General features: G+C 43.2%; 1 long non-coding RNA gene and 1 pseudogene across 1 annotated transcript; one reads left to right on the forward strand and one right to left on the reverse strand.

The window, feature by feature from the left end:
• Positions 1–11,717: 11,717 nt before the first annotated feature.
• Positions 11,718–14,377, forward strand: LOC123594266 (annotated as a pseudogene).
• Positions 14,378–24,097: 9,720 nt separating this feature from the next.
• Positions 24,098–27,446, reverse strand: LOC123594653. Its single transcript, XR_006710821.1, has 5 exons — positions 26,848–27,446; positions 26,123–26,553; positions 25,795–25,921; positions 24,970–25,550; positions 24,098–24,619 (listed from the first exon to the last, which is right to left on the reverse strand). It is a non-coding gene; the product is annotated as an uncharacterized LOC123594653 (long non-coding RNA).
• Positions 27,447–27,963: the final 517 nt, after the last annotated feature.

The raw sequence follows: 27,963 nt of genomic DNA on the forward strand, positions 1-27,963 counted from the left end.
ATGTCTTAATCTAGCCCAGGGATAAAAAAAAGGTGATCAAAAGTCCAAAGATAAAAGACATGACAGAGGAATCCTTCCACTAGTGAGCAGGGACCTTGGAACCCAATGTTCAATAGCTATTGAGCTAGTGTCCCTGGAGCTACTTTATCACCCCAACCTCAGTCACCATCTTGGCTACATGAGTACAATTGGGAATGGAAGAAGAGGTTTTGTTACTTCAGAGGATAAGGACTACAGCAGTAGCTCCTAACCAGATATTTCCAGGACTCTGTTGATGACAGTATATGACACAAATACCTAAAAGGAAAATACGGTAGTGTTATTTTGAAAAATCACTTAGCATATCATGTTTCCACCAAGAAGGTTGATCCCAGAACATACCCTCTATTCCTCCCCCACCTCCCCCATAGATCTAACCCATGAAGGCCCCCAACCCATGAACCCTCATGTGGTGTCCTCTAAGGACTCTGCTTATGAATGTCTTCAACCTGTAGGTCTCCAAAGAACACATTCCTCTTGTGATGCTTCTTTGTACAATATCTTCTCCCTGCGGAGGCCCCAAGGGAGGAAAGCTTTCACCAGGGGAACCAACAATGGTTCCATTGAACTGAAAGTTGAGACTGCCACATGGCCATGTGGGGGTCCCTCATGCCACTGAAACAACAAAGAAGAGGGTTAGTGGCTGGTTGATTGCTTCTGATTATCAAGGGGAAACACGGTTGCTGTTACATAGTGGGGGCAGGAAGGACGTTTGCAACCTAGGAGATTGATCCTCTGAGAGTGTTTCTTAGTGTTCCCATGTCCAATAATACAAGTTAATGGAAAACTATAGTGACCCATGCAGGCAGGACCACTAAGGGCTCATACTTGAGCCCTTAGTCAGAAATGAAGATTTGTATCTTCCCACCAGGTAAACAACCCAGCCACCTGAATGAGGTCATAGAGAACTTGAAATACTGGTGGAAGAAGGAAATTATAAATACTATGACCTCATGACCAGCTTCAGAAATAAGAGCTATAGAAACTATGCATATGTTGTCTTGCTTTGTTGTTATATATTTGAATCTATTAGCCCAATTTTCCTTCTCTCATTTATTAACCTCAATTTAAATTGTGTGGGTGGTGCTTAATCTTATAGTCTGTGGATTACAGCATATCAAAGTGTAATTGTGACAGAACTAGAAAAGGAACAGACATCCCCCAGAGAATGAGGATGTGTCTAATGGGATTTTTGACACTGCTTCTTGGAGAAGATGAAGGCACATTCCCCTATATGAAGAATGCTTGCATTATGCTAAGCAGAAACATAGTATTGCTATTGAATTTGGGAGAAAAATATGGATAGAAGAGTATTATGGGTGATGAGTGGTCAAAGAGGTGGCCCATGCTGGATTGCCTGTTAGCAACTAGGCAGCATGCTTGCCTCTTTGTGCATTCTCTCCCCTATATAAGGGAGAATACTCGAAACTACAGGTCCCGGAATCAATCGTCAAAGTGTTTCTGGGATCAGTTCTGCAGGTACTTGAGTATTCTAAGAGGTAATTATACAGGATTTGGAAGGCATAAAAGAAGCCCTTATTCTCTGGCAGCAACACTGAACACTATGGGTTGTCAAAAATAAGGTACACGTGTTTTTTCAGTGGCCTCTGGAGAACCTGAGGATCATGACAGTCCTTTTGGAAGCTGGAATCATTGGGGTTTTTTCCTTATGTTCTAGTGGCAGCCTCCCTGATCTTTGTTGCTCTAGCCTTCTGTTGATGGTGTAAACCACGGAGTCCCTGTTCTCAACTCTTCCTGCTTGAGAAAGACTGGCACTGCTTTCCTGATGGGCTTCCTTGTTAACACTGTTTCCACCCAGCCTTCTATGAATGGCCTCTGCAACATGCACTGTGCCTGTGAATGTTTTCTATCACACCATCTGCTCTGCGAAAGACCCATGCTTCAGACCCTCTTCACTGTACACTGTTATTGAACACTTTCTGCACAGTGCTGTCTCCTAGGGAGCAATTTGTATGCCAGGCCTGTTATCTAACTTTATCTGAAGGATTCCTTTCTCTCTGAATGTCATATGAACACTGGGCCCTGCCTATGAATGCTGCCTGTGACCCCAGTCCCCCCCTCCCTCCCACTGCTCAGGAACTACTTTTGTCTGCTGCATTCTACATAATGTGATCAGCACAATTTCTTCCTCTGGGTGCCTTCTGCACCTACTTTCTGGTTGGAAATATGTGTGTCTCTCTGTGAAGTTTTCTCTGGCTGTGAGAGATAACTACAGGGCATTTTAATTTGTAAATGTTTTTGTACATTCATATTTTTAACAGCTTTACTTTTAAAAAAATTTTAAATGTTCACTTTTGATAGAGATAGAGCATGAGGAGGGGAGGGGCAGAGAGAGGGAGACACAGAATCTGAAACAGGCTCCAGGCTCTGAGCTGTCAGCACAGAGTCCGACGCAGAGCTCGAACTCACAAACCGGAAGATCATGACCTGAGCTGAAGTCAGACACTTAACCAACTGAGCCACCAGGTGCCCCTTTAACAGCTTTGTTAATATATATTTAACAATAAGAAATGGCACATATTTAAACCGTACGTGTTTAGTTTCAGACATATATACATCTGTGGACCCATCACCCATTAAAATAGTGAACATATGCATCTACTTTCCTTGTGCCTTTTTGTAATCCTTCCACCCTGAAGTCAGCAATCTATTTTCTGTCACTATGGATTAGTTTGCTTTCTTAAGAGTCTTATATAAGTGGAATCATACAGTATGCACTCTTTGATGGAGTGATGGAAACATTCTGAATCTTGATTGCAATGGTGATTATTTAAATGCATACATTTATCAAAACTCATGGGCCTGTACAACTAAAACAGCTGTGTTTTATTGTATGTTAAGTATTTTCAAATAAAACAAACAAATACAGATTTAGTAAGAAGAGACTTTTATTCAGAAGAATTATTACAAGAGGGAAAAGGGGCTATTGCAATAGGGAGAATGCTGTGCTGTGACCATAAACTCTTCAAACATCTGAAGAGTTATGCAAAAAGTGTTTTTCTGTATAAGAAGAGTAAGCAAGGCTAGAAAGAATCAAATGTGGAAAAGTGGGCTGGAAAGGTGGTATGATCACATAGTATACCAGAGAATATTTTCCCCTGAGGCCAGTCTATTCTCAGTAGGCGCTTAGGCTGGGGGAAGGCCAAAGTTCAGGGAACTGGAGAAAGGAGAGAAGCTGAACCAAAATTTTATTCATGAGATGGAAGCGAAAAGAAAGCTGGGGTAGCAATATCTATGTTGGACAAAATAGAGTTTAAAATAAAGACTGTAACAAGAGACAGAGAAGGACACTACTTAATGATCAAGGGAACAATCCAACAAGAAGATATAACAATTGTAAATATGTATGCACCCAACATGAAAGCACCCAAATACACACAGCAACTATTAACAGACATAAAGGAAGAAAGTGATAGTAATACAACAGAAGTAGGGGACTTTAACACCCCACTTACATCAAAGGATAAATCATCCAGGCAGAAAACCAACAAGGAAACAGTGGTTTTGAATGACACATTGGACCAGATGGATCTAACAGATATATTCAGAACATTCCATCCAAAAACAGTGGAATACATGTTATTTTCATGTGCACATGAAACATTCTACAGAATAGATCATGTTAGGCCACAAAACAAGTCTCAACAAATTCAAAAAGATTGAAGTCATTTCATGTATCTTTTCCAACCACAACAGTATTAAACTAAAATCAATCATAAGAAAAATTCTAGAAAGACCACAAATAAATGGAAGCTAAATATCATTCTACTTAACAGTAAATGGTTCAACCAAGAAATCAAACAGGACATTAAAAAATACATGGTGAAAAATGAAAATAAAAACAATAGTCCAAAATCTTTGGGATACACAAAAAGCTGTTCTAAGAGGGAAGATTACCACAATACAGGCCTACTTCAAGAAGCAAGAAAAATCTCAAATAAACCACTAACCTTACACCTAAAGGGGCTAGAAAAAGAACAAATAAAGCACAAAGCTAGTAGAAGGAAGGAAATCATAAAGATCAGAACATGTATAAATGAAATAGAGACTAAAAAAAAAAAAAAAAACAGAACAGATCAATGAAGGCAGGATCTGGTTATTTGAAAAGATGAATAAAATTGATAAACCTTTAGCTAAACTAATCTTTTTTTTTTTTTTACAAAGAGGGAGGATTCAAATAAATAAAATCCGAAATGAAGGAGGTGAAATAACAACCAACATTGCAGAAATATAAAGGATTATAAGAGAATATTGTGAAAAAGTATATACCAACAAATTGGACAACCTAGGAAAAAGTAGATAAATTGCTACAAACATTCAACCTTCCAAAGCTGAATCAAGAAGAAGTAGAAAATTTTAACAGACTAGTTGCTAGTAGTTAAATTGACTCAGTAATCAAAAAACTCCCAACAAACAAAGGTCCAGAACCAGATGGATTCACAGGTGAATTATACCAAACATTTCAAGAAAACGTAATGCCTATTTTCCTCAAACTATTTCAAAAAATGGAAGAGGAAGAAAATATTTCAAATTCATTCTACAAGGCCAGCATTACCCTGATACCAAAACTAGATAAAGGCACTACAAAAAAGAAAACTACAGGCCAATATCTCTGATGGACATAGACACAAAAATTCTTAACAAAATATGAGCAAACCAAATTCAACAATACACTTTAAAAGTCACAACAAATGAGATTTATTCCAATAATGCAAGGTGGTTCTATATTTGCAAAGCAATCAACATGATACATTACATTAGCAAGAGAAGGGATAAAGCTCATATAATCACTTCAAGATGCAGAAAAAGCATTTGACAAAGTACAACATCCATTCATGATTTAAAAAATCTCTCAACAAAGTAGGCTTAGGGGGAACATACCTGAACATAATAATGGTCATATATGAAAAACCCGTAACTGAGGGTGAAAAACTGAGAATTTTTCTTCTAAGATCAGGAATAGGATGAGGATGTCCACTCTTGCTACTTTCATTGAACATAGCACAGGAAGTTCCAGACACAGCAATCAGATGAGAAAAAAATAAAATGAATCCAAATTGGTAAGGAAGAAGTAAAACTTTCACTATTTACAGATGATATGATATGATATATAGAAAACTTTAAAGACATCACCAAAAAACTACTAGAACTGAAAAATGAATTCACTAAAGTCACAGGATAAAAAATTAACATACAGAAATCTGTTTCATCTTTATACACTGATAATGAAGTAGCAGAAAGAGAAATTAAGAAAACAATCCCATTTACAATTGCACTCAAAATAATAAGATACCCAGGAATAAACCTAACCAAAGAGGTGAAAGACCTGTACTCTGAAAACTATAAAACACTGATCAAAGAAATTGAAGACAACACAAAGAAATGGAAAGACATTTCATGCCAACAGATTGGAAGAACAAATACTGTTAAAATGTCTACACTACCCAAAGCAATCTATACATGCAATGCAATCCCCATCAAAATAGCAACAGTATTTTCCATAGAACTTCAACAAATAATACTAAAATTTGTATGGAACCATAAAAGACCCTGAACAGCAAAAGCAATCTTTAAAAAGAAGAACAAAACTGGAGATATTACAATCCCAGTACTCAAGATATACTACAAAGCCATAGTAATCAAGGCAGTATGGTATTAGCACAAAAATAGACACATAGATCGATGGAACAGAACAGAGAGTCCAGAAATAAATCCGCACTTTTATAGTCAATTAATCTATGACAAAGAAGGCAAAAATATACAATGGAGAAAAAGATAATCTCTTCAACAAATGGTGTTAGGAAAACTGGATAGCTACACGCAAAAGAAAGAAACTGAACCATATTCTTACACAATATACAAAAATAAACCCAAAATGGACTAAAGACCTAAATGTGAGACCTTAAACCATAAAATCCTATAAGAAAACATAGGCAGTCATCTCTTTGACATAAGCCCTAGCAACATTTTTTCGAGATATGTCTCCTAAGACAAGGCAAACAAAAGCAAAATTAAATTATTGGGACTACACCAAAACAAAAAGCTTTTGCACAGTGAAGGAAACGATCAACAAAACAAAAGGGCAACCTAATGAATGAGAGAAGATATTTGCATGTTATATATCTGATAAGTTGGTTAATATCCAAAATATATAAAGAACTTATAGAATTCAACACCCCCTCAAAATAATCTGATTAAAAAAGGCAGAAGACATGAATAGACATTTCTCCAAAGAAGATATACAGATGGGCAACAGACACATGAAAAGGTGTTCAGCATCACTAATCATCAGGCAAATACAAATCAAAACAACAAGATACCACCTCACACCTGTCAGAATGGCTAAAATCACAAACACAAGAAATAACAAATGTTGGTGAGGATGTGAAGAAAAAGGAACCCTCATGTACTGTTGGTAGAATGCAAACTGGTGCAGCCATTGTGGAAAATAGTATATAGACTCGAAAGAAAGAAAGAAAGAAAGAAAGAAAGAAAGAAAGAAGAAAGAAAGAAAACAGAATTACTGTATTATGCAGTAATTCCACTATTGGGTATTTATCCAAATTAAATTAAAACACTAATTTGAAAAGATGTATGTACCCCTATGTTTACTATAGCATTATTTACAACAGCCATGATATGAAAGCAACCCAAGTGTCCACCCATAGATGAATGGGTAAAGAAGATATAATACACACACATACAATGAAATATTAGTCATAGAAATAATTAAACCTTTCCATTTGCAACAACATGTATGGATATAGAGAGTATAATGCTACATGAAATAAGTCAGTCAGAGAAAGACAAATACCTTATGATTTCACTCATATGTGGAATTTAAGAAACAAACAAACAAAAAAAAAAACAAACAAAGGAAAAAAGAGAAAGAGAGAAACCAAGAATCAGACTCTTAACTATAGAGAACAAACTGATTGTAACCAGAGGGGAGGTGGGGGGGGATGGGTGAAATAGGTGAAGGAGATTAAGAGTATATTTATCATGTTGAGCACTGAGTAATGTATAGAATTGTGGAATCATTATATTGTACACCTGAAACTAATATAACCCTGTATGTTAATTATACTTGAAAAAATGATGTAATCACACCAAGTATGCTCTTCAACCACAATGGAATGAAATTAGAAATTGATACCAGAAGTACAAGTGGAAAATTCACAAATATGTGGAAATTAAACAACACATTCCTACATCACAACTCAAAGAAGAAATCACAGAGAAATTACAAAATACAGCAAAGTAAATAAAAATGAAAGTACAATATATTGAAATCTATGTGATGCAGCAAACAAGTGATCAGAGGGAAATTATAGCAGTAAACACATATATTAAAAAAGAAAAGGATTTCAAATAATAACCTAAACTTCCACCTTAAGAAACTATAAAAGGAAGAGCAAACTAAACCCAAATATACTGGAAAGAAGGAAATAAAAAAAAAATAGAGAGAAATAAATAAAATAAGGAATAGGAAAACAACAAAGAAAATGAGCAAAACCAAAAGCTGTTTCTTTGAAAAGATCAACAATATTGACAACCTTTAGTGAGACTGGCCAAGAAAAAAATAGAGAAGTCTCAAAATACTAGTATCAGGAATGGAAGAAACATTACTAGCAACCCTGCAAAAATAAAAAGGATCATAGGGAATACTGGTGAAAAATTATATGCCAACAAATTAGATAAGCTAGATGAAATTGAAAAATTCCTAGAAAGACACAAACTGCCAAAACTGATTCAATAAGGTATTAAAAATATGAACAGAATTATAACTGGAGATTGAGTTAGTAATCAAAAAACTTCCCACAAAAATAAAGCCCAGAACCAGATGGCCTGACTGATGAATTCTAACAATTAAAGAATAATTAAAATGACAACCTTTTCAAATCCTTCCACAAAAATAGGAAAGAACACTTCCTAACTCATTTTATGAAGTCACCATTATCCTGATACCAAAACCAGACACAGACATCAGAAGAAAAAGAAAGAAGAAAGAAAGAAAGAAAGAAAGAAAAGCTACAGGCCAATTTCCCTAATGAATATATATATGAAAATATCCCCAACAAAATACTAGCAAACTGAATCTAGCAGAATACAAAAAGATAATACATGACCAACTGGGATTTATTTCAAGAATGCAAGGTTGGTTCAACATACAAAAATCAATTAATGTAATGCGCCATATTAATAGAATAAAAGGAAAAGCCTATATAATCACCTTAATAGATACATGAAAATCATTTGAAAAAGTCCAAAACCATGTCATGATAAAAACAGTAAAACACACATACACACACAAACTAGAAATTGAAGAGAACTTCCTCAATCCAATATGGAACATCTAGGAAAAAACCCACAGCTTACTTCATACTCAATGGTGAAAAACTGAAGGCTTTTTCTCCAATATCCTGGAACAAGGCAAGGATATTTGCTCTCATAACTTCCAGTCAACATTGCTCTGATGGTTCTAACCAGTGAAATTAGACACAAAATGAAATAAAATATATCCAGATTGGAAATGAAGAAATAAAACTATCTCTACATGTTTATGACATAATCTTATATAAGGAATACAAAAAAAACTAATAGAGCTCATAAATAAATTCAGCAAAGTTGTAGGCTACATCAATATATAAAAATCAGTTATATTTTTATACACTAGCAATAAACAATATGAAATGAACTGAAGGAAACACTTTTATTTATAGTAGCATCAAAAAGAATAAAATACTCAGCAATAAATTTAATCAAAGAAGTGAAAGACCTGAACCCTGAAAACTATAAAACATAGTTGAAAGGAGTTAAAGATCTACATAAATAGAAATACATCCTGTGCTCATAGATTAGAAGACTTAATATTGTTGATAATATTATCCAAATTGATCCAAAGATTAAATGTATTCCCTATAAAAATCCCACTGGCTTTTTTTTTCAGAAATGGAGACACTAATCTTCAAGTTTGTATAGAACTTCAAGGGACCTCAAATAGCTCAAATAATCTTTAAAAATATGAACAAAGAAGACTCAACACTTCCTGACTTCTAAACTTAATACAAATTTAGAGTCATCAAGACTGTGTAGTACTGGCATAAGGGTAGACATATAAATGGAATAGAATTTAGAGTCAATAAATAAACTTATATGTCTGTGGTCAATTGATTCTCACAAGGGTGCCAAGACCTTCCATTAGAAAATAATAGTCTTTTCCACAAATCGTACTGAGATGACTGGATAGCCTCATGTAAAATAATGAATTTGGACACCTATCTCACCTCTTATACAAAAATTAACTCAAAATGCACCAAACACCTAAATGTAAGAGCTAAAATTATAAAACAGAAAGAAAAATAGGTATAAACCTTGTGGCCTTTGATTAGGCAATGTTTCCTTAGAAATGACACCAAAAGCACAAGCAACCAAGGGAAAAATAGATAAACTGCACTTAATCAAAGTTTAAAACTTTTGTGCATCAAAGAACACACATCCTCTAAGGATACTGTATGTGCTGATGGCAGCAGCCAGTGAAGGACAAAGGCAGATATTCTTCGGGCAGTCTGGAGTCTGGAGGAACATCTTTGCCTTAGCCCAGGAAGAGCTGCACTTTTGCCACTAGTCTCAACAGGGGCAACATTAGCAGCCAAATGATCTGCCTTTTTGTACAACCCCCAAGAGACAGCCATGGGGCATTTCCTTTTGAGGACTGCTGTGGTGAATTTCTAGCTCTAGGAAACTTATATTTACTATTTGCCATGGGTAAACTGTGAGAATCCATGTGACTATACTGAGTTACTACATCTACTTATTTTTGTTATTATATCGCTATCCACTGTGTTTCCTATTTCTATCAATTGTTTTTATTACTTTTTCCCACATGCCATCTCAAAACATCCCATGTAAGCTGTGATGGCACTACAGAACATTCCCCCAAATGATCCTAGGATAAAACACAAAATGTTTTTGTGAACATAAATATCTCACAGTGATGCTGGTCTATCATCATGTGATACATCCAGGAGAGACTGATAGAAATGTTGTGAACAATTCGTATAATAAATATGGATACAAAATTCCTTTTTGCCTTAGAAGAGAATAGTCATTTGTTAAACACTCAATTTCACCTTGTCTAGTGAACCAGCATTAGGTTCTCAAGTCTGGCTTTACAATGTCCCATTGTTCTAGCATTCTACATAAAAATTTGAGAAAACTGTTGGGGCACCTGGGTGGCTCAGTTGGTTTAGAGTCTAACCTCAGCTCAGGTCATGATCTCTTGGTCCATGAGTTCGAGCCCCACATCAGGCTCTGTGCTGACAGCTCAGAACCTGGAGCCTGCTTCAGATTCTGTGTCTTACTCTCTCCCTGCCCCTCCCCCACTTGTGCTCAGTCTCTCTCTCTCTCAAAAATAATAAACATTAAAAAATGTAAAAATTGAGAAGACTGTGAATAAGAAGTGTGGGGTGGAAAAATGAAGACTTTGACACTTATCTAGGTGATAGGCTAATAAGAGTCTCAGAAAAATAGCCAGTGGATATCTTTTCCATTGATAAATCTGGTGCAGAATTATGTATACTTGCGACTAGCATAGCCAGGGAACAAAAGGAAGCCCCTATTACTAATATCCATAATTCAACAGAAATGGACTTTTGGGAAATTATAAATCCATCAGGGTCCCCTTCCGTCTCGTGTCAAAAAGTCACACACACTGGATACCCCAACTACCTTAAGCAGTTCTAGTATTAAAAGAGAAATTATTTAAAATGTCTCCAGAGAAAGAAGTACCTTCTTCATGGATCTGGAATAAGCTCGTTCTGTCTTCTGGTTAGACTGTACATCATGACAGAACATTGATCCCACTGTAACAACTACAAGAAATCAGATGGTCAAAGAAAGTCACATATTTTTAAAGGACATTTAGAGTTCTGGGTGTAATGAAGTCTAAAGTAACTAAATTCCAAAGAGAGGCAAGCACATACCAGTGGCCATTGTCCTCTCTGGCAAGAATTGGCTTGGAAGTGAGAGAATTGGGTCAGTCATGGGCTTAAAAAACTGCTAGGATGAGGATCTGGCAATGACTGTGTGACCTGGATAGACAGATTGAAATCTGAACAAGCCCCAAATGCATAGCTAGTTCTCCCAATCTATGGATTCTCCCAGTAGGTTTTTTAAATATATAGTGATATAAGTAATATGGCAAATTAATGTCTCTACCAGAATTAGGGGTGGGGGAGAGAGTTGGAGTTAAGTCTATAAAAGCAGAGAGTTACACTCTGTCATCTCAGTCGATCCTTGTGTTCCTCAGGAAAACAGTTCCAGTGTTTCCCTTCACATCCCCTTTTTCCTCAGGGCTCAGACTTGGGACCACTGAGGTGGCTGTAACAACCAGCCTTCAATACCCACACCAATGCTTGCCTCACCACATCCTTCTATTCCTACATCATTGTGTCCACTACTGGAAGATTACCATGTGTCCAGTCTGAGGTAAAGCTCCATGAATATGCTGGAAGAAGAGTGTTCTTTAGTTTTTAAAGTTTGTTTATTTAAGACAGACAGAGTCAGTGTGAGTTGGGGAGGGGAAGAGAAAGAGGGAGAGAGAAAATCCCAAGCAGGCTCTGTGCTGTGGCATGATGCAGGGATTGAATTCATGAAACCGTGAGATCATGACCTCAGCTGAAACCAAGAGTCAGACGCTTAACTGACAGAGCCACCGAGGTGCCCCTGAAGAGTGTTCTTATTGTCCAATTTACAGATGATGGAAAGAAATTCTCAGTAATTTGTGCAAGGCCACACAGCCACTAGGTGAATCCAGCTTTGCCTGATTCCAAACCCCACAATCTCCAATTCAGGGCCTGCCTAAGAGGTGAGAGCTGGTTTTGCAGCATAAGAAGCTGTAATTAGGCCTTTGAGTTAGGAACAGCCAGCCTGTGTCTGTTATTGATGTTTCTGGCATGATGGGGTTAACCTGTGAATGCAAAGTGGCACTAGGGACATTGGCACCCAGCTAACCACCCACTCCCATTTTCCAGGCCCCATTCACAACCATTGAATTTTCTCTCTACTAGCTTCACCCAACCTTACCTTCCCACACCCCTATTAAACCATTTTGTAGCTGGAGGGCCAAAGGGTGTGCCTGTTGCTTCTGGAGGCTCCAAGGCTTGTCACATCAAGCCCTAACCAAGCAGGTCCCGTTGTCACGGCAACACGGATGCCTCTTCTCCTGCTCTCCTGATCCTGGCATTTGCCCTGCACTGAGATACCGAGATCTTGTTCCCTCATCCACCTGGGGATTCTGGGAACACCGGGAAGCCCACGTGGCCTTAGTACCGAGGACTTGGGAGACCTGCTGGACTGTGCAGTCCTGGGCAGTGCAGCTGAGGTGCATTCTTCTGATCCTGTCGCTCCAGGGCTTTGAGGTGGCCTCCAGAGTCGCCCCACAGCTCGCAGGTGGCGTGTCCCTGCCCAGCAGCGCCTGCAGAGTCAGAGAAAGTGAGCTGGAGACCAGGGGCTTTGCTCCAACGGGACCCTGGAAGTACCGAGCGCCTTGGGTAAGGGCTGGATCTCTGCCAAGGCAGGCAGTGGGGGCAGGAGGCGGAACCCAGTCGGCGCTGGAGGGGAGGGGTGGGAAGAGCTCCTGACTGCGGAGGGCGGCTCCAGTTGCAGAGGGGCAGGTGCTGGTGGGAGAGGGCGGGACCCGGTGTCTAGGTTGCCCAGGCAGAGCAGGGGTGCCCTGGGTCCAGCCCTAAGAAAGAGAGGATGGGAGGGCTCCTGGCTGTGGGGATCAGGAAGGGAGGGCTCCCGGCTGCTGCGGGGTTGCAGACGATGGTGGGAGGGGCTCCGGCTGCAGTGGCCCCAGCAGGGGTGTCGGACAAGACGAAAGGGGACCTTCTCCTTGCAGAGGTGAAGGGCTGCATGGTGGGGGTTCTGAGTCGTGGCCTGGAAGACGTGAACTGGCCAGGGAGGAGATCCAGGTCGGTGTGGGGGGCGGTGCGGTGGGCTGTCTGGCACCAGTGTCCCTCTCTCCCCTTTGCACCCACAGGCCTCCACTGCAGAGCCTGCGACAGTCTGCGCGCCCCTGTGCGATCGCGCCCCTCCCCCGCAGGTATCCGCGATGGCACTGGCTATGCTTCGTGGCTGGTGCAGGTGGATGGGCGTGGATGCTCAGCGCTCGCTGCTCATCCTGGGCATTCCCCACGACTGTGAGGACCAGGAATTCCAGGAGGCCGCGCAGGCTGCCCTCCAGCCCCTGGGAAGATACCGAGTGCTGGGCAAGGTGTTCAAAAGGAGTTGAGATCCAAGGTCGCCTTGGTGGAGATGGCTCAGTATTTAAACCGAAGTGTGATCCCCCGACAAATACCAGGCATGGGAGGACCCTGGACTGTGGTCTTCCTGCCCCAGGCCCCGGAATCAGAGTCAGAGGATACACTCAATTTCCTTGCACAGACCCGGAGGCAAGCAGGGGTTGCCCTGGCAGGCGAGGCAGGAGCTGGGGATGGGGCAGGAGCTGGAGGCAAGGCAGCTTCTGGAGGCAAGGAAGGGGCTGGAGGCGGGCAGCGTCTGGAGGCGGGGCAGCAGCAGGAGGCGGGGCAGGAACTAGAGGCGAGGAGGGAGATGGAGGCGGGGCAGCGGCTGGAGGCGGGGCAGGAGCTGGAGGTGAGGAAGGAAGCGAGGCAGAAGCTGGAGGCGAGGCAGGAAGTGAGGCAGGAGCTGAAGGTGAGGAAGGAACTGGAGGCGGGGCAGGAGCTGGAGGCGGGGCAGCGGCTGGAGGCGGGGCAGCAGCGGGAGGCGGGGCAGGAGCTAGAGGCCAGGAAGGAGCTGGAGGCGGGGCAGCAGCTGGAGGCGAGGAAGGAGCTGGAGGTGAGGAAGGAGGTGAGGCAGGAGCTGGAGGTGAGGAAGGAACTGGAAGCGAGGCAGCGGCTGGAGGCGGGGCAGGAGCTAGAGGCTAGGCAGGAGCTGGAGGCGGGGCAGCGGCTGGAGGCAGGGCAGCAGCTGGAGGCGCAGAAGGAGCTGGAAGTGAGGAAGGAACTGGAGGCAAGGCAGGAACTGGAGGCAAGGCAGTGGCTGGAGGCGGGGCAGAGTCTGGAGGCGGGGCATGAGCTGGAGGAAAGGCAAAAGCTGGAGGCGGGGCAGCGGCTGGAGGCGAGGAAGGAGCTGGAGGCGGGGCAGCAGCTGGAAGCCTGGCAGAGTCTGGAGGCGGGGCAGCAGCTGGAGGTGAGGAAGGAGGGGAGGCAGAAGCTGGAGGTGAGGAAGGAACTGGAGGCGAGGCAGTGGCTGGAGGTGACGAAGGAACTGGAGGCGAGGCAGTGGCTGGAGGCGAGGAAGGAGCTGGAGGCAGGGCAGCCAGACGGGGAAGTAAGGAAAAACACACACATCTGCTAGTCATTACAAAAAGAAACACGGAAAGGATAACCCAGAAAACAAAGAAGTTGGTTACCTACAAGGGATGGGGAAAATGGAGCAGGAGTACAAGAGGGAGTTGTATTTCTCCGAGTATGCCTTTTTGATTCGTTTCGACTTTTGTGAGCATGTGAATGTTCTTCATATTCAGGCAGAAAAATCAATGGGAATGGGAAGGGGAAAAAGCTTAAAACTGCAAGCAAATGAACCTAACTGTCTATCGAGTGCAAACTATAATCACATTGAAAGGGAAAGAAAACACCAAGCAACTCGTAAAAGCTACTTTTGAAAACTCTTTTCTTAATGTTTATTTATTTTTGAGAGGGGAGAGGGGCAGAGAGAGAGAGTGAGAGAGAGAGAGAGTGAGACAGAGGATCCATAGCGGGCTCTGTGCTGACAGCGAAAAGCCCAATGCAGGGCTCAAACTCACGAACCGTGAGATCATGACCTGAGCCGAAACCAAGAGTCGGACGCTTGAATGACTGAGCCCCCCAGGCACCCCAAACTCTTTTTAAAGCTTATTTGATGATCTACTCTCAGTCTTGGGTAAGGTTGCAGAGGCAAGGGGGACTGCCCAGAGATTCCAAGCTCTTAGTGGGTTTGTTTTTGGCACTGGGGAGTTTGAAGCAGTTTTGAAACTATCTCTGATGTATTGTAGGATTGGGCAAGTGAGTAAATGTTGGGAGCCAGGGTTCTCACGGGGGAAGAATGGAGATACAAATATGAAATGGAGGAAGACAAGAAAGAAGCCTGTGGACATACATGTTAACCAACTAGAATTGAAAGAAAAACTTGAAAACAAGAAAACGCCTGTGGGGAGGGCTTTGGAATGAAGGGATAGACGTGTATGTGTGGATATGTGCATATGTATGTGTAAATGTAAGTAATGTATGTGTGTATACTTTGAGGTACAGGCATACATTTCTCCGCTCCTGCCGCTGAAAAGGCCCACCCAAGCAATCCCATCTTGGTCCCTATTACTACTCCTCACTGGAAGAAACCAGGGATCCTCAGAAAAGTGGCTAATCTCAGAACTGGGGCAGAAAGTACGGAAGGGCTCAAAAAATGATAGTGGTGTGTAAAGGGGACACTGGAAGTAGCTTCAATGAGCTTACACTGGCTAAATCTGGGACAGTTTGAGCCTCGGATAATAAAGGACAGTAACGGATTACAAACCATTGAAAAATGGGAACTTCTGAGTGCAAACCAATAGTCAAGAGATAAACGAATACGTGAATGCTTATTTTTGCTTTTGTGTCCCTTGCCTCAGGAGACACCTAGAAAGAAGTTGCTGTGGCCGCTGTCAGAGAAGTTACTGCCTGCGCTGCTCTCTCCTAGGAGCTTTATGGTTTCAGGTCTCACATTTAGATCTTTAATCCATTCTGAGTTTGTTTTTGTGGCTGGTGATAGAAAGCGGTCCAGTTTCATTCTTTTGCTGTAGCTGACCAGTTTTTCCAACACCATTTGTTGAAAAGACCGTCTTTTGTCCATTGGATATTCTTTCCTGCTTTGTCAAAGACGAATTGACCATATAATCGGGGGCTTATATCTGAGTTCTTTATTCTGAAAAACGCTACTGGTACTTGAATAGAAATTGCGTTAAATCTGTAGGTTGCTTTGAGTAATACAGCCATTTTAACAGTATTTGTTCTTCCAATCCATGGACTAGAATATCCTTCCATCCCTTTGTGTCATCTCCAATTTCTTTCATCAGTGTTTTACAGTTTTCAGAGTATAGGTCTTTCACCTCCCTGCTTAAGTTTATTCCTAGGTATTTTATTATGTTTGGCACAATTGCAAATGGATTGTTTCCTTAATTTCTTTTTCTGCTTCTTCTTTGTTAGCGTATAGAAATATACAGAAATCTGTGTATTGGTTTTATATCCCGCACGTGGTCACATTTTTTCCCTTTCTCCTTTGTTTGTGTGCATGAGGAACCAATTGGGGTCCGTATGTGGAACGAGATGATTTTAAGTGTCTTTTAATCTGCACGTTCTCCTTCTGGCTCTACCTTTTTCTTGCAACTTATTTGTTGAGAAAGTCGTTTTGTTTGGACTATAGAGTTTCCACGGTCTGAATGTTGCTGAATGCATCTCTGTGCACGCAGAGTTCCTCTGAACTTCATATTTCTTGTAAATTACTAGTTGGAATCAGAGGGCTGATCATATTTGGGTTCTCTCTCTCTCTCTATATATATATATATTTTTTTTTTTCTGTAGCAATACCAATTCATATGTGGAATTGGGAGACCTTTACGTACCTCTCTGAGTAATTGGCAGATGAAGCACACAAAATGTCGGTAAGGGTGTGAGTTTGAACCATCGGTAGCTTAATCTAATGAGCAAGTACAGAACATTGCACCCAACTGCAGACTGCACATTCTTTTGGGCACACACGGAAACTTTACACAAAACTGACCATGTGCTGGGACCTGAAGCAAGTCCCCAGATGTTTCAAAGGATCACGATTACTCAGAGCATGACCTCTGACCACAGTGTAATTGAGCTGGAAACCCATGAGCAAGGGGGGAAAAAGAACAGAACAGCAGCTTCTGACATTTGCACGCTGGCCGAGCGCTCACAGCCAGGCGATGTTGTTCTCGTACTGGACACAAACAGTCTCACAGAATACCGAACCTCAGACAAGGTTGCTCTGAGATCATGATGAAAAGAGATGAAGCAAGGCTACTTCGTACATTTTTCTCAGCACAGATAAAGCCAAGGTCAATGTGCACCCCACAAATACCAAACACCTCCCTCCTGCTTGGCTAATATGGCTGCCTGCCGCTGGTGTCCCATTCACAGCTTTAGCCTTGCTATAGTCTGCCCTCCCGGTAAAGGAGATTTATTGCGAGCTTCGATCACAGAATTGCCTTTGCTTTCTGACAGCATCTGGAGCAAACCCTTGCCTCCTTGGACTCTCCCCAAGATCACACAAAGCCCAGATGGTACAGTAGGTTCTGTCTGATACACTCTTTCTGGGATACCCCTCGGTTCTGCATGGTGTGCTCTCCCTCAGTGCAGAGTAATTGGCCCAACGTGTTCACCTACGGACGGGTTCCCCAGGGGTCTTTGGCAGCAGAGAATTGACACTCGTAACAAAAAGATAACGAGAAAAACCCTCACATGTTTAGAAAGGAAGAAATAAATGTTTAAATAACCTATGGTTCAAAGACAACAACATGACGGAAATTAGGAAATAGTTTATGGAATGATTAAAACATTACTACACACATGAATCAGTAAGCGGTCTGACAGGAAGCACACGGCACACGCCAGCTAAGTAATTTGAGGAGAGTCACATAAAGGGGTTGGGATGGCTTTGTAATGTGTCAACTGAACTAAACTTCCCAGAATTCCCTTTCGTCCAGGTTTCGGTTCAGGTGGGCCATAGGAGAGATTCTGATGGAAGGTTTGGAGAAGAGAAGGGAAATGCATGTAACTGAGAACGTTCTAATAAGGAGAAGATTGAAGGAACAAAATAACAAGACCAATACAAATAGCACGATATAACAAATGGATCAAAGGCTTGGACAGACTTTTTTTTTTTTTTTTTACAGTAGAAGAAACCCAAATGGTGTACAAATATAAGCGCTCAACTTCATTTATCATTACAGAGCTTAATGCTACCGGGAGATAGTACACACCCACCAGATTGGTGGAAACTAAAAAGTCTGATGATTCTAAGAGTTGGCAAGGCCATGGAACAGGCAAGCTTTCACATACTGCTGATGGGAGTGTGTGTTGGGAAACTGGCTGGCGTTTTGTAGAAAAAATGAAGGCGTGCTTCTTCGAGGAGCCAGCATTTCAATACCAAGTGTACAAATTCTGGAGAAACTTGTGTACCCTGGCACCAAGAAGCAAGTGTAAATGGTTGCGACGGGTTCAACAGTGGCCTCCCAAAAGATATGTGCGCATTCTAACCCCCAGACCCTGTTAATGTGATCTTATTTGGAAAAAGGGTCTTTGCAGTTGCGATTAATTTAAGGATCTTGAGACGAGATTATCTTAGGATATGTGGGTAAGCCCTAAATCCAGTGACAAGTGGATACCTCACAAGAGAAAGGCAAAGGGAAATTAGAGATAGACAGAAGAGGAAAAGGCTATGTGATCGGACAGGCAGAGATGGAAGTGATGTGACTTCACCACCCAGGACTGACTCCCACGGCCACCAGAAACTGGAAGAGGCAAGGAGGGATTTTCCCCTAGATCTTTCAGGGGGAGCACAGCCCTCCTGACACTTTGATCTTGGACTTGTGGCCTCCAGAACCGAGACAATGAATTTCTGTTCTTGTAAACCACCATGTTTGTGGTGCTTTGTTATGGCAGCCACAGGAAACTAATACAATGGCTTGCCACAGAATTTGTGTGCCGAAAACAGCCCAGATATCCATCAGGGATAGAATAGATAAATAACACTATGGTAAAGTTATGCCATGGAATACTCTATTAGAACACAAAGGAATAAACTCCCTATACACTACAGCATGTTTAAATTTTAAGGACATACCACTGAGTGAAAGGAACAAGACACAGAAGGATACGTGTATTAGAATTGCATTTATGTAAAGTTTAAAAACAGGCAAAAAGTAAACCATATTATTTATGGATGGATGGATGTTTACGTGGCAAAACTCTGATGAAAAGAAGGAAAGGGTTACCATAGAAGTTAGGGAGTCGATTGTGGGGAGACACGCTGGGGCTGGAGAGTGGGGCTCTAGTTCTTGATCTGGGGATGGTTACAAGAGTGTGTTCTTTTATGTAAAGTACAGGAAATGCATGCAAACCATATAGGATTTACACCTGTCTCTGCGTCTGTGCTGTACCTCACAATCTGACAGGTTAAAACATGAAAAAGCAGAATTAAAATGATGGCTATTTGCAGATGATATGTCTTCTATATCCGGAAAATCCAAGAGAATCTGCTCTTAAAAAATGTTACAAGGACTTGTGAGAGGAATACAGTAAGTGGGCCAGGACAAAATCATTGAGACAAAGGACAAGTTAGAAGGCATAATAAAAGAAAAGTCCCTGCTTAACAAAAAGGAAAATAAAGTATGTAGAAACAAATTTAAGAACTATGCAGGATCTACGTACAGAAACATTAAAATGTTCCTCAGAGACATAAAAAGGCCTAAATTAATGCAAAAGTCTACTCTGTTCTTAGAGAATTGTAGCTTTATAAAGGTGGAAAATCTCCCAACATCAAGCTATAAATGAGATATGATCTAAAACATTTTATGACAACAGAGTTGTTTGGAACTTTTCAAGATGCTTCTAACATTAATATAGAAAACTAAAGGCGTGAAGATAGCCAGAGATGTTCTTAAAGGAAGACTATGAGAGAAGCACTGGTCCAATCAGATATTAAAACATAATAAAGGGACAGTAATTAGAAAACAGTGTGGTACCGGTGTAGGAATCAAATGACAGAAAAATAGAAAAAAATAGATACTCTAAAATACGCATAAATACAGACAGGAATTTAGTATATGGTAAAATGTTATTTCAGTTCCCTGGGGGGGGGGGGAGATGGATTCTCAGTAAATGGCGTTGGGACAGGTGGGTGGTCACCTGACGAAGTATACAGTTGGATCCCTATTCGCGATATACAGCACACTAAATTTCAGATAAATCAGACTTAAAGATTAAAAAAGTGAAACGATAAAAATACTAGGAGAAACCATGTGAGATTTAAAATATGATGTGGGAGGAGGAAAGACTTTTTAAAGTACAATTTAGGGGCACCTGGGTGCCTCAGTCGGTTAAGCGCCGACTTGGGCTCAGGTCATGATCTCACGGTTCGTGGGTGCGAGCCCTGCGTCGGGCTCTGTGCTGACAGCTCAGAGCCTGGAGCCTGCTTCGGATTCTGCGTCTCCCTGTCTCTGCCCCTCCCCCCTGCCCCCTCCCCAGAATAAATAAACATTAAAAAATATAAAGTACCATTCAGACCTCAGAAGACCAAAGGAGCAAAGCTCGGTTCATTCAATGCACAAAAACAAAAAAGCTTCTTTAATACAAAGATTGCTGTTACAAAGGCCAAAGAAAACGATAAATCAGGAAAGTTATTTGCAACTCATATCAGAGACAAGGAGGCTAAGTTCTCTAAGATATAAATAGCTCCTACAAAATAGTAAGAAAAATGCCAACAACTCGAGAGAAAAATGGGCAAAAGCTGTGAATGCAGCTCACAGGAAAGAAATACAAATGACTTCTAAATAAGAGAAATCAAAATTAAGACCACAATGAGATATCCCTTTTTCATTTATCAGGTTGGCAAAAGTAGAGCCGTTTGCACGTATACATGATTGACAAAGGTGTGGGCAAAGAGAGCAGGCATTCTCTTGCACTGCTAATTGGGGTTGGAGCTGTGGCACAACTTCTATGCAGGTACTTTGGCGACATCCATCAAAATGACAAATACATACACCTTTGGCCCCAGCAACTCCACATCTGGGAATTTGTTCTACAGATATAATCGGATACATGGGAAATGATAAAGAAATGTTGATAGACACTAAAGAGAATGAAGAAACTATGTACTGATATGGAACCATCTCCATCATACATGTTAATTTTAAAAAGGAAGGCAACGGTGGGGCACCTGGGTGGCTCAGTCAGTCAAACGCCTGACTTCAGCTCAGGTCATAATCTCACAGTTCGTGGGTTCGAGCCCTGCGTCGGGCTCTGTGCTGACAGCTCGGAGACTGGAGCCTGCTTCGGATTCTGTGTCTCCCTCTCTCTCTGCCCCTCCCCCTGCTCACGTCCTGTCTGTTTCTCTCTCACAAAGAAAAAAAAAACATAAAAAAGAAGGCAATGGAGAATGTGAATAATGTGCTGGCATTTGTATAAAACAAGAATGTGTGTGTCTCTGTGTGTGTGTGTGTGTGTGTGTGTGTGCATAGAATATTGATGGATAGTTGTTGAAGCGGGTTGATGCATAGAATATTGATGGATAGTGGTTGAAGCTGGGTGATGGGTACATGGCGGTACCAAGTTATACTATGTGCTGTTTATGTGTATGTCTGAAAATGTTCATAACGTAAAGTAAAAAGTACACTTAGAATAACAAAAATAAAAAGACTATCTCTAGAAGGGTACACAAGAAACTAATAACACTGGTTACCTCCACAGGCATTAAAACACGGGAACAGTGATGATGGAATAACAGACAGGCCACAGTGGTTGTTTCAACACAGAGTTTATTTTTCTCATGTATTGAGATGTTTGAAAGTAGACTGGCTTTGGTTAGTTCCTCAAGAGCCTCAAAAGAAGTCTTTATGATTCTTTTAGTATTTTCCGTACTGTAACAAGAGAGTTGCTGAAGCTCCAGCCATCGAATATGTATATGCAGGTTGGGGAAAGAAAAAGGGGCAAAAGAGGACCACAAGGGGGAAGTTCCCACTAATTCAGATCACTGTAAGAAACTTTCCAGAACCCTTACCCAACGACTTCCGCTCTCATTTCATTGGTCGTCCCTATCTAGAAGGGAGGCTGGGAAATGTCGTTTGGAAACTCGGCACATTGTTACCCCCAACAAACTGAGAGTCTTGTTAAAAAAGAAATCATGAGAAGGGTCAAAATAAATAGATTAAAAAATGCTAGAAAAATACTGACAGAAAAAAGCAGGTAGAGCAATACTATCCTGTAACATAGAATCCAAAGCAAAATTCTTCCAAATAGACAAATATAAATATTCTTGTAAAGAAAAGACATAAGGCCAAAGAAGTTATGACAGGGACAAACGTTTGTGCCCAACATGGCTCCATAACATAGGAAGCAAAAAACTGAAAGAAATTCAAAAAGAACTGGACGTCATCAGGGCAGAAAAGACTTACTGTACTCCTATCAGGAATTAACAGACCAAGGAGACGAAATACAAGTAAGAATATGGAAGATTTGAGTAACAGAAGTCATGAGCTCCATGTAAGAGATATACGGTGTATATAGAACCGCCCTTAGAATCAGATAATACAGATGCTTCTCAGAGGTATATGGCACATTATCCAAGAGTGATTATGTATTTAGTCACAAAGAAAATCCCAACAAGTTCAGAAGCAGAAATCATATTAATTGAATCCAAAACACATTAAAGTTAGAAGCTCTTGACCAAAGGAAAGCCACTGACCCTGAAAATAATGACTAATGAAACAAATACACTGCAAAAAGCTAGAGAATAGTTAAGCAAGCAAAGTTTAAAAACGCACAAACTTATGGTAATTTTGGTCAAGAGAAAAGAATGTGAAGAAATGAATAAGTATCGTAAGAAACAGGGTGGGCTATAACTTTAGAGGCAGATACAAGTTTTCTAAACAATTGGAAAAGAACACATATGCATACAGCTTTATATAGATGAACTGGAAAATGTAGATAAGATGGGTACCTTGAGGGAAAATAGAAATGATAATAATAATAGGTCAAGAGGTGTAAGATCAGAATAAACCAATATCCACAGAAGAAATTTAAAGATAGTCAAAGATCTATCCTTTAAACACGTCATCAGGCCCAGGTGGTTTTGTTAAATTCTAGTAAAACCTAAAAGAACAGGTAATCATATTGCCCAAACCCTTGTCTGCACTGGAAAATATGGAAAGCATCCAACACATTCTTTGAGGCTATCATAACTCTGACTACCAATTGGACGGAGCTAGCAGAGTAAAAGTTCTGTGTAGACCAATCTTTCTTATGAAAAGACACTAACTCATATCCCTTATCATGCCCAAGTAGGGTTTTCCCCGGGAATGCAATGCTAAATCAATACTGACAGAGTTGTTAACGTAATTCACCTTATTACTGGTTAAAGAGGAAACATAAATGTATTATCTCAATTGATGTAGGAAAAACTTTTGATAAAATTCAACACCAATTCATAGTATCCTTGCTACTCTTCCGTAAAGGAGTCGTCCTGATTACTGTGAAACGAGAAAGAAATACAGGATGAATGTATTGGTGGAGAAAAACCTAATTATTTAGAGATGTTATGCTCATTTGTCTAGAGAATCTTCAAGAAGGACCTGGGAATCATACGCGAGCTTTTCACAAGCTCTACCTTCCCAGCAATTAGCAACTGACAAATATGTTATACAAAAACAAAAACAAAAACAAAAAAACAAAAATAAAAAACAAAAAACAAAACAAAAACAAAAACAAAACAAAACAAAACACAAAAAACCTCCTGATCCCATGAGCAACACAAACTATTGAATGCTTTGGACTAAAATGTATTAAAATGTCTAAGACAGATGTGAAGAACAATACAAAAACTCACTATAGGACATAAAAGCAAGCCTCAATGAAAGACGAGATATATCATGTTCTTGGAAAGAAAGACTCAACTTTGAGAGATGTCAGTTCCTCTGAAATTAAGCTATAACTCCAATGCACCCCAATAAAAATCCCAAGAAGATTTTAATGGAAACTGATAAGCTGGTTTGTAAATCCACTCTGAAGAGAAATGCACAAGCTAGGCCCTAAAATTTGAAAGAAAGGTATCAAAACATATTACAATGTTAGAGTAATTGAAATAGCATTGATGCAAGAATCAGCATACTAATTGATGGAATGACAGAAATTCTAGAAATACACTGAAGAAAATTTGGCACTTTAGTGTCCATCCACCCATCCATCCATCCATCCGACTAAACACGCTTCACACCAGACTTTATAACCTGCTTTAGGGAACTAGTTGCTGTCACAAGGACTGCTATAGTCACTAAACACAAAGATTTTCTGAGATTTGACCAAACTGTTTATCCTAGGCACAAAGTTCCTTCTGGAAAACATGCTACTGAAACTTTTCTTCCCAAGTCCGGTGGGCTGCTTGAAAAGCGTTAGGCATCATGCAGCTGCCGGCGTAAAGCCTGACAGCACATGGCGCGGGAACCCGAGAAACAGGTGCCGGCAGCTGAGACCATGGCCCCTGTCGCGGAAGGCCGACCCTGACAGTCGGAGGGTGAGAGTGGACGACAAAATTATAACAACAGTAGCATTCGGAGACAGAGTTCCAAATTCTTCTTGAATTTTAGAAGTTCACTCCCTGATAGTGACAGTTGGCCAAATGCATCTCCCACACCTTCCTGAAGTTCATCCTCCAGGCACCTGCCAAGTCCGACCATCTCCAAGCAGGATATCCTGCTACCACCACCAAAGTGGCTGTCCTGGAACACACAGAGGCCTGGGAAGACTTGGATCTGGCCGGGTCTCCTGCTCCCTGTAACACACCAGGGTCTCCGGCACCCTCCCTCCTGCCCTTGGCGTCTCTCTCCCCCCCTCCCCAGCTCCCCTGGGCCCTCCTCCTTCCCCAGGGTGTAGGGTCCTGCGCTTCCCCGGCCTCCGTGTCTCCCCATCCGTAAAGGGGACCATCGGCGCCCAGCTGGGGTGGCGGTGGTGGGGCGTGAGCCAGGAGGTGCTGCAGGGGGTGGGGAGCGGGGGTCCCCCGCTCCCCAGCCCCCCGAGACCCGTCCTGGCGGCCAGCGTCCGCCTCCCGTCCCCCGGACGCGTCCCCAACCTGGACGTGCTGCAGGATCCTCTGGGCGCACCAGTCCCCCAGCTCCGCGTAGTTGCCCGCCAGCTCCTCGTCCGCCTCCCCCAGCTGGTCCACGAGGTTGAGCAGCATCATGGGCACCGCCATGGACTCTGGATGCATGGACTTTGGATGCATGGGGGCCAGGCGGGCACGGGGAGCCCCAAGGAGGTGGTGATTGGGGCCAGCAGGATAACGGTGTTCTTCCTTGGCCTGCAGGGAGGTCAGGAGGCTGCTGGGACATGTGGCATCGACTGACGATTCCGGAGCTGCGCCGCGAACCCTGCATCTGCCCAGTGAGGGTCAGAAAGAACCAAGGGGAAGAAAGTAGTCTCCCTGTGTGTGGTTAGATTGTAGAGGTTAAATCTGGAGAGAAGAAATGGAGGAAACGGGCCCCCTGCAGCCCCGCAGGCAGTGGGTCTCAGTGAGTCGCAGTGGGGGGGGGGGGCACCCCAGCTCCTTTCTGGATTGATTCAGGCTGCAAAACCAAACGCTTTTCTTCTCCTGGGCCTCTTCGCCTGGCTTGGCTCAAGGAACAGAAACTGCTAAACTCTGTACAGGTCAGCCTTGATAAAAATAAATGAAGTCTCAGAGAGCGCACACACACATTCAAGGATAACGTGCGTCCACCTTTTGGGTAGAAGAGGTCTAGTCAACCCACGACTTTCTATGCAAAAGTACTACGATGGGGGCCCTTGGGGTTACCACTTCGGGTCAATGCACGTATTCTCGGGCTTACAGTAACCAACAAGCGATTCCGTTCAGAGATCCAGTAGCTGTGGCGACTGGACGTGGGTGTGAGGTCCTTACCCAGTGACACCGAATGGCAGTAGTTCTCCAGCAACACTCTCTTGTAGAGGATCCTTTGACTGAGGTCCAGAAGCTTCGGTCCCGTCTTGATGAAGTACACGGGCACGTCTGCAAACGATGCCGGCACCTAAAATGAGACATTCCCGGGGCTGCAGGGGAATTCAGCCCCATGGGTCGCAGGATGGGCGGGCGGCAACCAAACATGGGGTGGGGGTGGGGGTGGGGACTCAGAGAACTCAGCAGCTAAGGGGAGACTCGGGGTTGCCAGAGCTGTGAGGCTGGGGCATGATGAGGGGGCGGACGGAGACGGTGAGGGAGCCCCGCTCACCTTGGGTCCGGCCTTCAAGAGAATGGCTGCCATCGCGGGGGTACAAACAAGCTAAGGGGATCGGCAAAAGCCAAGTGCGAGATGAGGCCCGCCCTCGTCCAGCACCACCTCATCCAGGTTAGGTCCCAGTCACAGCTGCTGGCGGGCAAGACTCGAACACATCTTTCTTGGGGGACACGATCCAACCCATAACCCTTTCCCAGACCGAGCTGCCGCCCTCTCCCCTCACCTGGGCGGTGGGCCGCCAGACAGGGAGTCCTGCCCACCTCCGGCGAGCCTTGGCTTCCTCTTTCTCATTCCTTTCTTCCCATGGGGGCAGGGCCCCTGCACCCCGACTTTCCAGCCATCCCCGGAAGCTCCACGGCTGACCCCTTTTCCTCTCAGGTCAGGGTCCTTACAGAAAAGCTCCCAACACACACACGCCACTCCACCTGTAAACAACCTCACTGTCAAGGAACAGAGGAAGACCAGGCTAGCGAAACGCACTATGGAGGGAGCCACAATAGCTAGGGGAGGGGTGCTCTCGGAAGGAGTCACGCTCAGGCCGAGAGCCGAAGGCTGCGGGGGAGCAAAGAGAGTAGCAGGCTAAGGGCATGGCTCATATCTGGCCCTTGGGTGGGCCCAAGCCGGGCGGTCCCGGGGCTGAGACTGGGGCCGGGGTGGGGGTGCGAAAGGGGAGAGACCACGTGTGCGCCTTGGGGACAGGAGGCAGCGGGGGCTCGCACCAAGGGCAGGAAGAGTCTGTCAGGGACAGAGTGGGCAGCGTCTGATTCCTCCGCATCGGTTCTCAGTGCCAGGAAACAGCGGGGCCAAAGAAAGTTTGCTCCAAGGATGTGCTCCGCACCCAGCTGGAGGCCAGAATGTGCCATTCCCCGGTGGGGAAGCGGAAGAGCCAGGCAGTGGCTGGTGGGGAGCGGGCCCAGGATGCTTTTGCTGCGTGGGTGACTCCAGCTTACTCATGCTACAGGAGAGAGGATGGGGGGACGGGGTCCCGGAGCATTTACATTGCCGCAAGGTCCCTTATCGCCAGTGACGAGCTGTCCACCAACACTAGCCCCGAAGAAATAAACTCATGTGTCCGACGAAGCCGTTGACGTTAATCAGATAGAAAGAATCCCTTAAGGCGGAGTGGACGCGAAATCCGCCGGGTGACAGACCCAGGAGGCGTGGATAGCCGCACGATGTCAAGATGTCTTCCCCTGCTTACCGCTGGTCCCGAGACAGAAAGCTGAGCGAACGGCTGCTGGACAGAGGTCGGACACGCCTGCCGTGACGATGCCACCCCAGGGAGGACACAAGGCTCTTGCCAAAGCTTGACCCAATTCTAGTGCAGCCTTGTGCCCCCGCACCGGTTTATAAAGGATACTGGGGACAGAGGGACCACTTAAAGACACTAGCTACAAGGGAGCCACCGGCCCAATCTAGAAGGTGGGCTGTCCCCGGTCTCCTGCGTGTCTCAGCGCCGGGGGGAAAAGACGAGGCCGGGGAGAGAGGCTGCTTCAGATGAAAAGATAAACCAGACGGCCAATGGTCAAGTGTAACGAAATCCTCGATGAGATGCTGGCGTGAAGGAAAGAGGAGTCAAAGGCAGTGGGGGCCTGGAGGGTGACTGTGCAGCGGCTCTCAGACGACAGCAGGAGCCCGCGCCGGGCATGGGTTGGATGGATAACGGCACTGGGTCATGGGAGGAAATGTCCTTCCTTCTTGAAGCACGTAGGGAGAAAATGGTACGCACGCTTCCTGTAAACGGTTTCAGCAAAAACAAAGGAAAGGGAAGAGGAGAGAGAGAAAGAGAGAGCGAGAGAGCGAGAAAAGCAGGGAGCGAAGGATAGAAGGACCAA

Source organism: Leopardus geoffroyi, chromosome X (genome assembly GCF_018350155.1).
Source record: "Leopardus geoffroyi isolate Oge1 chromosome X, O.geoffroyi_Oge1_pat1.0, whole genome shotgun sequence".
NCBI lineage: Eukaryota > Metazoa > Chordata > Mammalia > Carnivora > Felidae > Leopardus > Leopardus geoffroyi.